Here is a 12,539-nt window from a genome sequence, read left to right as displayed (position 1 = left end):
TTATGAAAGTCTTCAAAACGTGAAAGTTATGAAGACAAACGATAGAAATAAACCTATTACCATGCAGCGGAAGGTAGACTACACTAGGCAAACCATAGTCAAGTATTCAATGGAGTGAAAGCACAATGACTAATAGCAGCAATGTAGTAAGGATCAGGTAGGAAGATATTATGAAGCCAAACAGAACACGCAGTCACTCAGTGAAGATAAAAGATAGTGCAATCATACAATGACTTCACAAGGACCAACAGTAAGTAAAGGGAAGGAAAGGATGAAACCAGTGACACATTGAACACAATGATTTGTTGGACCAGTTCCAGTTGCTGTGACAACTGTACGTCTGGTTAGGGCGGCTAGGTATTTAAACCTGAGGACACACAGTCCCAGACACCCAGTCCTGAACACGCAGCTCAGGACACCCAGTCCTCACCGTATTCCCCTTGAGCTAAGGTCACACAAACCTCGCCCAATCACTCTAGTAAGTATTCAAGGTAGATTCCCAAACCTTCACAGACTTCGTTCACCGGCGATCCACAATGTCTCTTGGATGCTCAGAACGCGACGCCTAACCGACTGGAGGATTCACAGTCCTCAAGTGTAATAAGTCTTCAGATCACACAGACAAGAAGACTTAAGTGATGCCTAATTCTCTTTGGCTCTGGGTGGTTAGGGCTTTATCCTCGCAAGGAATTCTCTCTCAAAGGCTTCGAGGTGGGTTGCTCTCAAACGACAAAAGCCGTATACTAACTCTGAGCAGCCAGCCATTTATAGTTGTAGGGGGTGGGCTATTTATAGCCACTAGGCAACCCGACCTGATTTGTCCGAAATGACCCTGGGTCACTAAGGAACTGACACGTGTTCCAACGGTCAGATTTCAAACTCACACGGCAACTTTACTTGGGCTACAAGCAAAGCTGACTTGTCCGACTCTGGACAAGATTCGCTCTCATAGTCTTCACTCGAAGACTTAGGTTTTGGTTAAGCATCACTTCAGTCATTCTGACTGGTTCTCTTGGACCCCACTTAACAGTACGGTGGTTCCTATGACTCAACAAAGAAGAAAAAGAACTACGAAAGATCTAAGTCTTCGAGCTCCATAGGCTTCATGCGATGTCTTCTCTTGTCATAGTCTTCAATGTGAATATCTTCATATACCACCTTTGACATCAATGTCTTCATACATTTTTAGGGGTCATCTCTGGTAGGAAAACCGAATCAATGAGGGACTTCTACCTGTGTTATCCTGCAATTCTCACAAACACATTAGTCCCTCAACTAGGTTTGTCGTCAATACTCCAAAACCAACTAGGGGTGGCACTAGATGCACTTACAATCTCCCCCTTTTTAGTGATTGATGACAAACTAGTTGAAGTTTTCAACGAGGAATATAATATGTGAAATTGTAAAGGATAAGGAATTGTCTTCATAAGTTGCAAGGGCTCCCCTTGAAGATGTGCATATAAGTAATTTGCTTTTGGAATGCAAATGCACATGGCAGGTTGTGCTTGTGGAGATCCTCTTTAACTTATGATGACAATCCACTATGCATGTGAAGGTATGTGAAGATAATGACATGCACAATGGAAAATGGACGTCTGCAAAATGATCTAAGTGCGGAATTTATCGTCGTACATGGGGAATTTATCATCGCATCACAAAGTGGCAAATAAGTAGCAGACGACCATCGAGTTTAAGTGTTACAACTCAAAGAACCAAATGTATCAAAAATGAGAGTTGTAAACACGAAGCAAAATATGAAGCACCCGCCCATATGGACCCGCTTGAAGACTATCAAACTCATATGCTTCTCCCCCTTTTGTCAGTAAGGACCAAAAAGGTTTGAAGACATAGAGCCTCTACTCGTTCCCATGAAGAGTAGGTGAAGCAGCATGGTCGTCGGTGGTGTTCGGCGGTGCAGAAGAACTTGGAGCAGTGTCGAAGCGAGCTGAAGGAGGTGGCGGTGAAGTAGCATCATCTTCATCCTCGATCACTCTGGCATTCACAGTTGCAGCAGAGGAAGAGAACTCAGAGTCTTCAAGAGATGGAGTTCGTCGCAGCACTGCCCTTCGAGGAGGTGTGGAGTCAAACTTGAAGCGCTCAGAGAAGCCATCCTCATGAAGATCATCTTCAGAACACATCAGCGTCAGCCCTTTCCATGTGCGTCGAGAGGTTTCATGGGCAACAAAGGCATTCTTGGTGGCAAGATTGCGAATGTGATTAACATCCACCAAGAGGCTTTGCATTTGCCGCTTCAGCCAGTCATGATGCCTATCCTATTTCTGATGAAGAGCCACAAGAAGCACTCGGTCATTGAGAACACAAGTGCGCTTCTTGGGTCGTTGGGCAATGGCGCTATCAGTGGCTTCAGTGAGCGCAGGATGCGGTGCACGTGTAGTGCCAGCCAAAGGATACACACGAGTGACTGCTTTAACTCCTTCAATGTTCTGAGAAAAACTTTGATGCTCTGCATTCTGAAGACTTAGAGGTTCCTTGGCAGGCTCAGGATAGATGGCTTCAATAGACATATCCACATCAGGCAGAAAAATCCGATGATTGCGAGCAGATGGCTGATATGAGATAGCGGAGTGAAGTTTGATCAGTCGCATTACCCATGGGGCGTAGAACTTCAAGCCAAACAGATCAGAGCCTGATGCAGCAAGTTGGCGAATGAAGAAGTCCTGTGCATTGAAGCATTTGCCATGAAGAATATAGAAGACCAAAGTCTTCATTGCACCTTCCAGCTTGGCATGTGGAGAGTGCCCTTTGATGGGCTAGAGAGTTTGCTTTATGATGTGATAAATAGTCCTTGGCAGATACTCTAGGTCTTCAACAAAGAACTCTTTGGGATATGCAGCATCTTGGGGCAATGGCTTCATCATACTGAGCATCTGACCCATGTTAGGTTCAGGCCTCTGAAAGATGCTCTCCATAGCTTCACTATGAAGTTGACAGCCAGATTCGTAGAGATGCCGGGAGTGGGCAGACCAGTGAGCTCAATGATGTCAAAGGCTTTGGCTTTGTGATGAACGTTTCCTGTCATCCACTCCAGGACCCAAGTATTCGGATCTCTGTTATACCCGCGGATGTGAAGTGTGGCATAGAATTGGAGCAGCAACTCTTCATTCCAATGATCTTGGTCAGTGACGAATGACAGCAATCCAACTTCTTTGAAGCAATCCATAGCTTCTTCCAGACAGGGCAGACCAGCTATTGCTTCAATGTCAAGACGCTTGTGTGGAAAGATGCGACCTTGATTGTATAGAATGCAGGAGTAATAGCTTCGCTGCGGATAGCTCCAGAACCGATCAGATGATATTCTTTCCCTTGAGTAGGGCTTCCTGGAGCTATTGAAGAAAGTGTTGTCTGCTTTGAAGCCATTGATATTGAAGGATCCAGGTGCTGATGTAGGACCTGGGAACTTGGGCAATTTTGGGATTGGATTCTGTACCTGAGGCATGTGCTCAACATGATAGTCGAACTGAGGACCAGCAGCAGGCACAGGAACAGAAGCAGTGGGATCAGTGGCTTCACTGACTTCTGGTGCTTTTGTTGGTGAGGGCTCCACATTAGCTTCAGCCATGACAACGTCAGTGGCTTCATTGGTGTTGGTGGTGGCAGCCTCAAAATTTTCAACCTCCACTTGACGAGCTGGAGGGTCAGTCACAGTCACGTTCTCCTCGAGAACCGCTTCTTGGTGGGACAAGGGAGTAGCAGTTTGTGGGGCTTCTTCTTCATCGGCTGATGCAGCCAGAACGTCTTCAGCAGCTTTAGCTTCAGACCCAGAGACTGGAGGCCTTGGTCCTTTGCGAAGCCTGCGCAACGCTGGCGACGCCTGTGTAGTTGGAGTTGGCTGGGCCTCAAAGTCTTCTTCCTCTTGTGGGCGATTAGCCCATGAAGCATCCTGAGCAATTGGCATCAGAGGACGACCAATGCTGATGAGCTCGCTGTGCTCGAGCTGAGGAAGGACTGCATCATCTTCAACATGGTCATGGTGACCAACGTCTTCAGCAGCGATGGGATCAGCTGCTGGAAAGTCTTCAGCTTCATGAGCCTCTGTGAAAGCAGGCTCATGGATAGTCAGTTGACGTTCTTGCGGTTCAGCGTCAGGACGAACCATGGAAATGGGTTCAACAATCAAAGACTCTGTGGGAGCAGCCCGTTCTTTCTTGGTCTTCCTCTTCTTCTTGGAGGGGGCAGTAGGAGAGGCTTCAGGATGTTTCCTCTTCCTGGCTTCAGCCTCAGCAGTCCTCGTCTTCTTCAGCTCTGAAGCGGTTGATCGGGCTTTTGGCTTCGAGCCAGTCATGCTGGTTGGGAAGACAATGGGATCTGCTTCCTGCCTTGGTGTGAGAGATTCGACCACAATGGGCTTCTTCTTCTACTTAGCAGCCATTCTGGGATCAATGCCCGGACGCCCAAGGGCCTTGCGCTTCTCAGCCTTGTTGTAGCCTTGCACACACTTGTCAGCCAGGCTCTTCATGCGCTCCCGAGAACCCTGAGCTTCTGCGCGTTTCTTGAGAAAGGTTTCTTTGAGCTCGTGCAGCATAATCTTAAAGTTTTTCACCTCTTGCACGCTGAGCTTGGCCATATGCTTCTTGAACTGAGCCTTTTCATAGTCAATCTTTTGCTTCAGTTTGACGATGCGCTGAGCGAGAGCTAGCTCTGAAGTAATGGCGCCGTGGAAGGCGACACTGAGGCCAATGGGTAGTTGCAGATCTTCGAAGCTAATGTTTGGCGTGTCAAACCACTCATCAATGAAGTTGTAGATGATTGTCACGTCAAAGAGAGGCAGATCATTGAAGATTTCTGCTTCTTCTTTGCTCTTGATGAGTTGCTCAAGAGCGTCATTTGCAAGATCTTCATCACTGGACAGATCAATGGCATCGTTGCGCAGAATGGCAGCAGCTGTCAGCTCTTGGCCGGTGTGTGGCAGAGGCATCTTGACCTTCTGGGGCTTGGAGATGCGTGACAAATCTTCAGACTGCACACTGTCTTCAAGAGGTGCAGTTGCCAGTGGCTTCGCCCGTGAGATTTTTGGTGCAGAAGCCGGCTTTGAAGCTTTTGGCTGCTTCAGCTTCTTTGGCTTCGGCACTGCAGGCGCTTCATCTGATTCAGCGTCATCTGCAGGCTCATTTACGGCAGTCCCTTGAACCACTATGTGGGTGATGAGACCTGCAAGGTTGTAGAAGGGCCCAAGAAAATTGGGTTCAGCTTCATGAGTTCCATCGGCGCGGGGAGCAGAGGGACCAGGGTTGAAATCTAATCCCAAAGACTTCTTGTTCTGCTTCGCTGAGTTCTGGGCAAACTGGAAGTTGCGCTTAAACAGATTGTCATCACGACACCATAGCAGGGACGATGGGTCAGCATCCGCAGGCTGTGGTCCACGGACCATGCAGGGATAGAAGCCTTGTTCAATGGCTTCATCTCTGGTCCTGGGTTGAAGATTTTTGTAGAGGATGTCTCCCCATGGTCGCTTGATGGCATTCTTTTCAGCATATTCCTTGGTCACAAATCTGTACTTGAACCACTGTTCTGCCCAATAGCGTCGAATCCATTGGATTCGTGTCTTGCGCTGATTGTAATCCTCTTCAGGATCTGTCTTGTACAGCTCTGAGAGGTCATCGGGCAGATCTCTTGATATTTCTCCTTGATGCTTTCTGCCACCCTTCCTTGCTAATTTCTCTGAAGCCATGAACTTTAAACTGAAAGGCTTCAATACGTTCAAAGGCTTCAAAGGTTTTCGCTTGCTGGACAAACAGGAACTGGCTTCGGGAGAATTTATGTGATGCTGTAAGAATTCTGCAAATGAATGCAGACTATGAGAACCAAGGGATTCTCCCACGGACATGTACCTGTGACAGCATTAAGGTGCGAGGGAAGGGGAAGAGGTCATATGCATTCTCAGAAGATTTTGAAGATAAATTAGTTTAGAAGACATTGACCTCATCGTGCAAAGACATTCACTCATAGATAAGGAGTTGGTTCCAGATTTGTACGAATCCATGGATCAGTACAAGTGAGGAATCTAACTACTTTGTGAAATACAAGTGAATATACTAGGCATATTATGAGATGCAGTATGTAAGAGATCCAACTTGTGTGAACAGAAACTGCTTGTGGTAGAAAGTGACGAAGCTATAGGATCAAGGGGGCTGTAAAAAGGAAGTTTTATTTACCACACGAAGAACTGCTAGACGGAGTGGAAGAGGAGGCCGAGCAGTTCGATCGTCCGTGCCCTAACTTGGCGACGAAGGACACCTACGGCGACGGCGGAGAAGACGATGTCCGCGGTCGGAGTGAAGACAGCGTCGGAGAGGTTGCGGCAGCGAAGCGCTTCGTCGCCGGCGTCGTCGAGGGCTAGCGGTGGCGCTAGGGTTCGTGCGAGAGTGGAAGAAGAGATAATGACTGCTGTGAGGTGTGTATTTATAGGTACAGGGGCGGCACTGCGTTATTACACAGGTGCCCCTGGCGATTCACATCTGAGGAACACGTGGCCATCATGCAGCATATCGGGGGTTGTTCCATGTCCCACGCACGCCTGGATTGTCGGCTGGTCGTTCCCACTTCTCCGGGTTTCAGGTGAAGGAATGAGCATTGAAAACGGACTTAATATTTGTCTCTGTATCTTCTGATGACAAGGACGCAGAGAAGACATTCGACAGTTTCAATAGAATGCATATGACTTGGAGAGATGGAGTTTGAGATAGAGAGCATAGAGAGGTTAGGGTCCGATCACATTCACTTAGTTCAAAAGACTCAACATGAAGACATAGCTATAAGTGAATGCTGTAGAGGACAGAACACTAGTATATATATATTCAACATAGAGAAGATAATCATGAAGACATGTTGAAATTGAAGCCAAACCAAATGTGAAGACATAGCAAATGTAACGCCATGAGTGAAACACTTCAAACAGAACATTTTGGTGGTGGCGTTACCCACCGTATAGGAAGTATTAGACCCAGACACGGCGCACAATTATCGTGGCGCTCCGAAGTCAAATTCCATATTAATGTATTCACACTTAGAATGTATGTCTTCATTGATTGAAGATATACTTTACTTCGTGTGTTGCACATCTAAGTCATCAATATGCATAAGTGTTAGGATGTGTGCCTGTTCACAGGACATTTGAGGATTCCAAGATATTTAGCTCACACCGTAACTTGCAAAATCTCTTCTCATCCAAGGGCTTGGTGAAGATATCTGCCAATTGCTCTTCAGTGTTGACGTGTATGATATCAATATCTTCCTTCACAACATGATCTCTGAGAAAGTGATGACGAATTTCAATGTGCTTTGTCTTCGAGTGCTGAACTGGGTTGTTGGAAATCTTGATGGCGCTTTCGTTGTCGCAGTAGAGTGGCACTTGCTTCAGATGAATGCCATAGTCCTTGAGTGTTTGCTTCATCCACAGAAGCTGAGCGCAGCAAGATCCAGCAGCAATGTATTCAGATTCAGCAGTGGAGAGAGATACACAGTTCTGCTTCTTCGAAGACCAACATATAAGTGATCGTCCTAGAAAGTGACATGTGCCTGATGTAGACTTGCGATCCACTTTGTCACTAGCATAATCAGCATCCGAGAATCCAACCAGATCAAACTCTGAGCCCTTTGGATACCATAATCCTAGAGTTGGGGTGTGAGCCAAATATCGAAGAATTTGCTTCACAGCTAAGTGATGCAACTCCTTTGGTGCCGCTTGAAATCGAGCACACATGCAAACACTAAGCATAATATCTGGCCTAGATGCACATAGATAAAGCAAAGAACCAATCATGGAGCGGTATACCTTTTGGTTGAACTCTTTACCATTGTCGTCAGGACCCAGATGATGCTTGGCTGGCATTGGTGTCGTGAAGCCTTTGCAGTCTTGCATACCGAACTTCTTCAGGCAATCCTTGAGATACTTCTCTTGAGATATGAAGATGCCGTTGTGTTGCTGTCGTATTTGAAGACCGAGGAAGAACTTCAGCTCTCCCATCATGGACATCTGATATTGCTCTTGCATCATATATCCAAACTCTTCACTGTACTTCTGATTGGTGCAGCCGAAGATAATGTCATCCACATATATTTGGCACACAAACAGTTCACCATCATATGTCTTCGTGAAGAGAGTGGGGTCTAGGGAACCAGGTATGAAGCCTTTGCTCTTCAGGAAGTATTTGAGTGTGTCATACCAGGCCCGAGGGGCTTGTTTGAGGCCATACAGTGCCTTGTTGAGCTTGTATACCATGTCAGGATGTTTTGGATCTTCAAAGCCAGGCGGTTGTGCAACATACACTTCTTCTTCAATCTTGCCATTTAGAAAGGCGCTCTTCACATCCATTTGATATAGAAGTATGTTGTGATGATTTGCATAGGCCAGCAGTATGCGTATGGCTTCAAGTCTAGCCACAGGAGCAAATGTTTCATCGAAGTCAATGCCTTCCACTTGAGTATATCCTTGAGCAACGAGACGAGCTTTATTTCTGACAACTTGACCATGCTCATCTTGCTTGTTGCGGTATATCCATTTGGTGCTTATTATGTTGTGCTTCCGAGGATCAGGACACTTAACCAGTTCCCATACATTATTTAGCTCAAACTGTTGAAGCTCTTCTTGCATAGCTTGAATCCATTCAGGTTCCATGAAGGCTTCTTCAACTTTCTTGGGTTATGTAATTGAGACGAATGCGAAGTGCCCACAGAAATTTTCTAGCTGAGTTGCCCTTGATCGAGTGAGCGGACCGGGTGCATTGATGCTGTCAATTATTCTCTCAATCTGCACTTCATTGGCAACACGAGGATGTACCGGGCGAAGGTTTTGCTCTTGCTGATCATTGTCATTGTTAGTGGGATTGTCTTCAGACTGAGCATTGTCTTCAGGTTGATCAGGTGCGGAGATGATAAGTTCCTCTTCAGGTTGAGCTTCAGAGGGTATGATTTCTCCGGTTCCCATAAGCTTGATTGATTCGCTGGATGGAACTTCATCTAGCACATTTGGGAGGTGCTCTCTTTGTGAACCGTTAGTCTCATCAAACCACACATCCACTGTTTCAACCACTTTGTAATGAAAGAGATTGAAGACTCTGTAGGAGTGCGAATCCTTTCCGTATCCAAGCATAAAACCCTCATGTGCCTTCGGTTCAAATTTTGAAGTGTGATGTGGATCCTTGATCCAGCACTTGGCGCCAAATACTCTGAAGTAACTGACATTTGGCTTCTTGCCAGTAAGGAGCTCATAAGATGTCTTGTTCAGAAGCTTGTGAAGATAAACACGATTGATTGTATGGCATGCAGTATCAATGGCTTCAGGCCAGAATTTTCTTGGAGTCTTGTATTCATCAAGCATCGTTCGGGCCATCTCAATGAGTGTTCTGTTCTTGCGTTCGACGACGCCATTCTGCTGTGACGTGTACGGGGCTGAGAATTCATGTGTGATGCCCAAGGTATCAAGATATGTATCAAGGCTGGTGTTCTTGAATTCAGTGCCATTGTCACTTCTGATGTGCTTTATCTTGGCGTCATAGTTGTTCATTGCTCGATTGGCGAAGCGTGTGAAGACATCCTGCACTTCAGTCTTGTAGAGGATTATGTGCACCCAAGTATATCTAGAATAATCATCAACAATGACAAAGCCATAGAGACAAGCAGTAGTAGTAAGAGTTGAGTAATGAGTGGGACCGAAAAGGTCCATGTGGAGCAGTTCGAAGGGTCGAGTAGTTGTCATGATTGTCTTCGAGGGATGTTTGGCCCTTGTCATCTTTCCTGCTTCACAGGCACTGCATAAGTGATCTTTCTTGAACTTGACGCCCTCGATGCCTATGACATGCTTCTTCTTTGCAAGGGTGTGGAGGTTTCTCATGCCAGCATGCCCTAGCCTCTGATGCCAGAGCTAGCATTCTGAAGCTTTTGCTAGAAGACATACGACAAGCTGTGGTCCTGCCGAGAAATCTACCACGTACAAATCATCTTTCTGAATACCCTTCAAACACTAGAGACTTGTCAGATTCCATTAGTACAAGGCAGCGATATTTTCCAAATATTACGATCATGTTCAAATCGCAAAGCATTGAGACAGAAATTAAGTTGAAGCCAAGGGATTCAACAAACATGACTTTATCCATGTGTTGATTCTTTGAGATTGCAACTCTACCTAGGCCCAATACCTTACTTTTACCAGTGTCAGCAAATGTGATGTGACTCTTGTCGGATGGACGTAAGGTTGAGTCCATAAGAAGGCTTCTTTTGCCAGTCATGTGATTGGTACACCCACTATCAATAATCCATTCTGAAGACGCTTGTGTCGTACCCTACAGTGCAGTTAGGGGGATAGGCTTCACGAAGAGAATTGTGAAGCAAAAACATTTGACGAACCAGTGGGTTATGAAAGCTTAGATCCAGATTAGGACTAACGGGGAGAGTAGCAAGCGATTCAGGAACGAAGTACATAGTAAGACCATTCGGGCATTTGATCTTGCGCCCTACAAGATGTTTAAGGTCCCCAGCAATAGCGTCAGACGATTTTGGTTTTCTACTGGAGACCTTTCCCTGCAAAAGAGAGTTAAGCTTTCTTAGCCACCCACATCTTCAAGGGTGGCTTAGAAGCAATAAGTCTGAGTGCAGCGTCTGAGAACTTTGGCTTTGGAGCCCTAGCAAAAAGTCTTGCAGGCGGACAATAGTACTCATAAGAATAAGCAGAATAGTTCTTGGTCTTATGAACATGGTGGTTTGATGAACCGCGCTCATATTCATAGGCCTGAGTATGGTTTCCCTGCAAAACATTTGCGTTAGTGCGACTCAGGTGAGTCCTCTGTCTGTATGAAGCCTTTGGACCGTATGAAGCCTGTGGTCTGAGGTTTGTCTTCTTCACGTGTGGTGTCATGATGACATTCACAGGAAGATTCTCCAAACACTTTTTCGGAACCCAAATCTTCTTCATAGGCGGTCCATTCCTGCAGTTAGTACCAATGTACCTGGCGAACACTTCACCATTCTGATTCTTAAACAGTTTATAGTTTGCATCAAAGGATTCATCAATGACAATGGGGTTTGCACAAGTGAAGCCAGATAGATTGGATAGATCTGCTGAAGCTTCCTTTGCAGCAACCCATGTGGTTTTGGGGTACTGCTCAGGTTTCCAGTAAGAGCCATCAGCATTCATTTTCCTTACGAACCCAACACCCTCTTTCCTCGGGTTTCGGTTCAAGATCTGCTTTTTGAGGACATCACACAGTGTCTGATGCCCTTTAAGACTTTTGTACATCCCTATTTCAAGCAATGTCTTCAACCTAGCATTCTCATCAGCAATAGCAGTGGAATCCTCAGCAGAGGGGTTAGTTCCCACATCAACAGTTGAAGATATTGCAACAGTAGCAGCAGTAGAACATTCAGCAACAGTAGTAGCATTATCACGCTCAATGCACTTAAGACATGGTGGTTCAAATCCTTCCTGAGCGGAACTGATCTGTTTGGAGCAGAGTGACTCATTTTCCTTTTGAAGATCTTCATGAGCCGCTCTCAATTTCTCAAGATCTTGCTTCCTTTGAAGATAATCATAGTAAAGCTTTTCATGAGTTGTTGAGAGCGTTTCATGACAACTTTCAAGTTCCTCATACTTAACGTGAAGATTTTTTATGTCTTCAATTAAGGACTCGGAACGAGTCATTTCAGCGCCTAACAGAGCATCGCTTTTGTCTAACAGTTTTTGAATATGTTCCATGGCTTTTTGTTGTTCAGTTGCAATTTTAGCAAGTGTTTTGTAGCTGGGTTTTGAACCACAATCAGAGTCATCGTCACTAGATGTTTGATAGTGAGTAGTGCATGTGTTTACCTTGGCACCGCGTGCCATGAAGCAGTAGGTAGGAGCGGAGTGGTCCTTATCATTTGCATCGGTGTCGGTGATGAAGTCATTGTCTTCAGTGTTGAAGATGGACTTGGCAACGTATGCTGTAGCCAGACTTGCGACGCCAGAATCGGACTCCTCTTCAGACTCCACCTCCGCCTCCTCAGAAGCAGACTCCTCCTCTGAATCCATTTCCTTGCCAACAAACGCACGTGCCTTGCGAGATGAGCTCTTCTTGTGTGATGAAGACTTTGAACAAGACTTTGAGTATTTCTTCTTCTTCTTGTCGTCAGAGTCATATTCCTTGCTCTTCTTCTTCTTTTTGTTCTCATTGTCCCACTGCGGACACTCAGAGATGAAGTGGCCAGGTTTCTTGCACTTGTGACATGTTTTCTTCTTGTAGTCATGAGCAGAAACTTCATCATTCCTTGAGCTTGATCGAGAAGACTTTCTGAAGCCTTTCTTCTTGGTGAATTTTTGGAACTTCTTCACAAGCATAGCAAGTTCCCTTCCAATGTCTTCAGGATCATTAGAACTGCTTTCAGATTCTTCTTCAGATGAGGAGACAGCTTTTGCCTTCAAGGCACGAGTTCGCCCATAGTTTGGACCGTAGATATCTCTTTTCTCAGAAAGCTGAAACTCATGTGTGTTGAGCCTCTCAAGTATGTCAGACGGATCGAGTGTCTTGAAATCAGGACGTTCTTGAATC

The sequence above is a fragment of the Triticum urartu genome, chromosome 5 (assembly GCF_003073215.2).
Source record: "Triticum urartu cultivar G1812 chromosome 5, Tu2.1, whole genome shotgun sequence".
In the NCBI taxonomy this organism is placed as follows: Eukaryota; Viridiplantae; Streptophyta; class Magnoliopsida; order Poales; family Poaceae; genus Triticum; species Triticum urartu.
Note: the sequence above shows the minus strand (reverse complement) of the source record.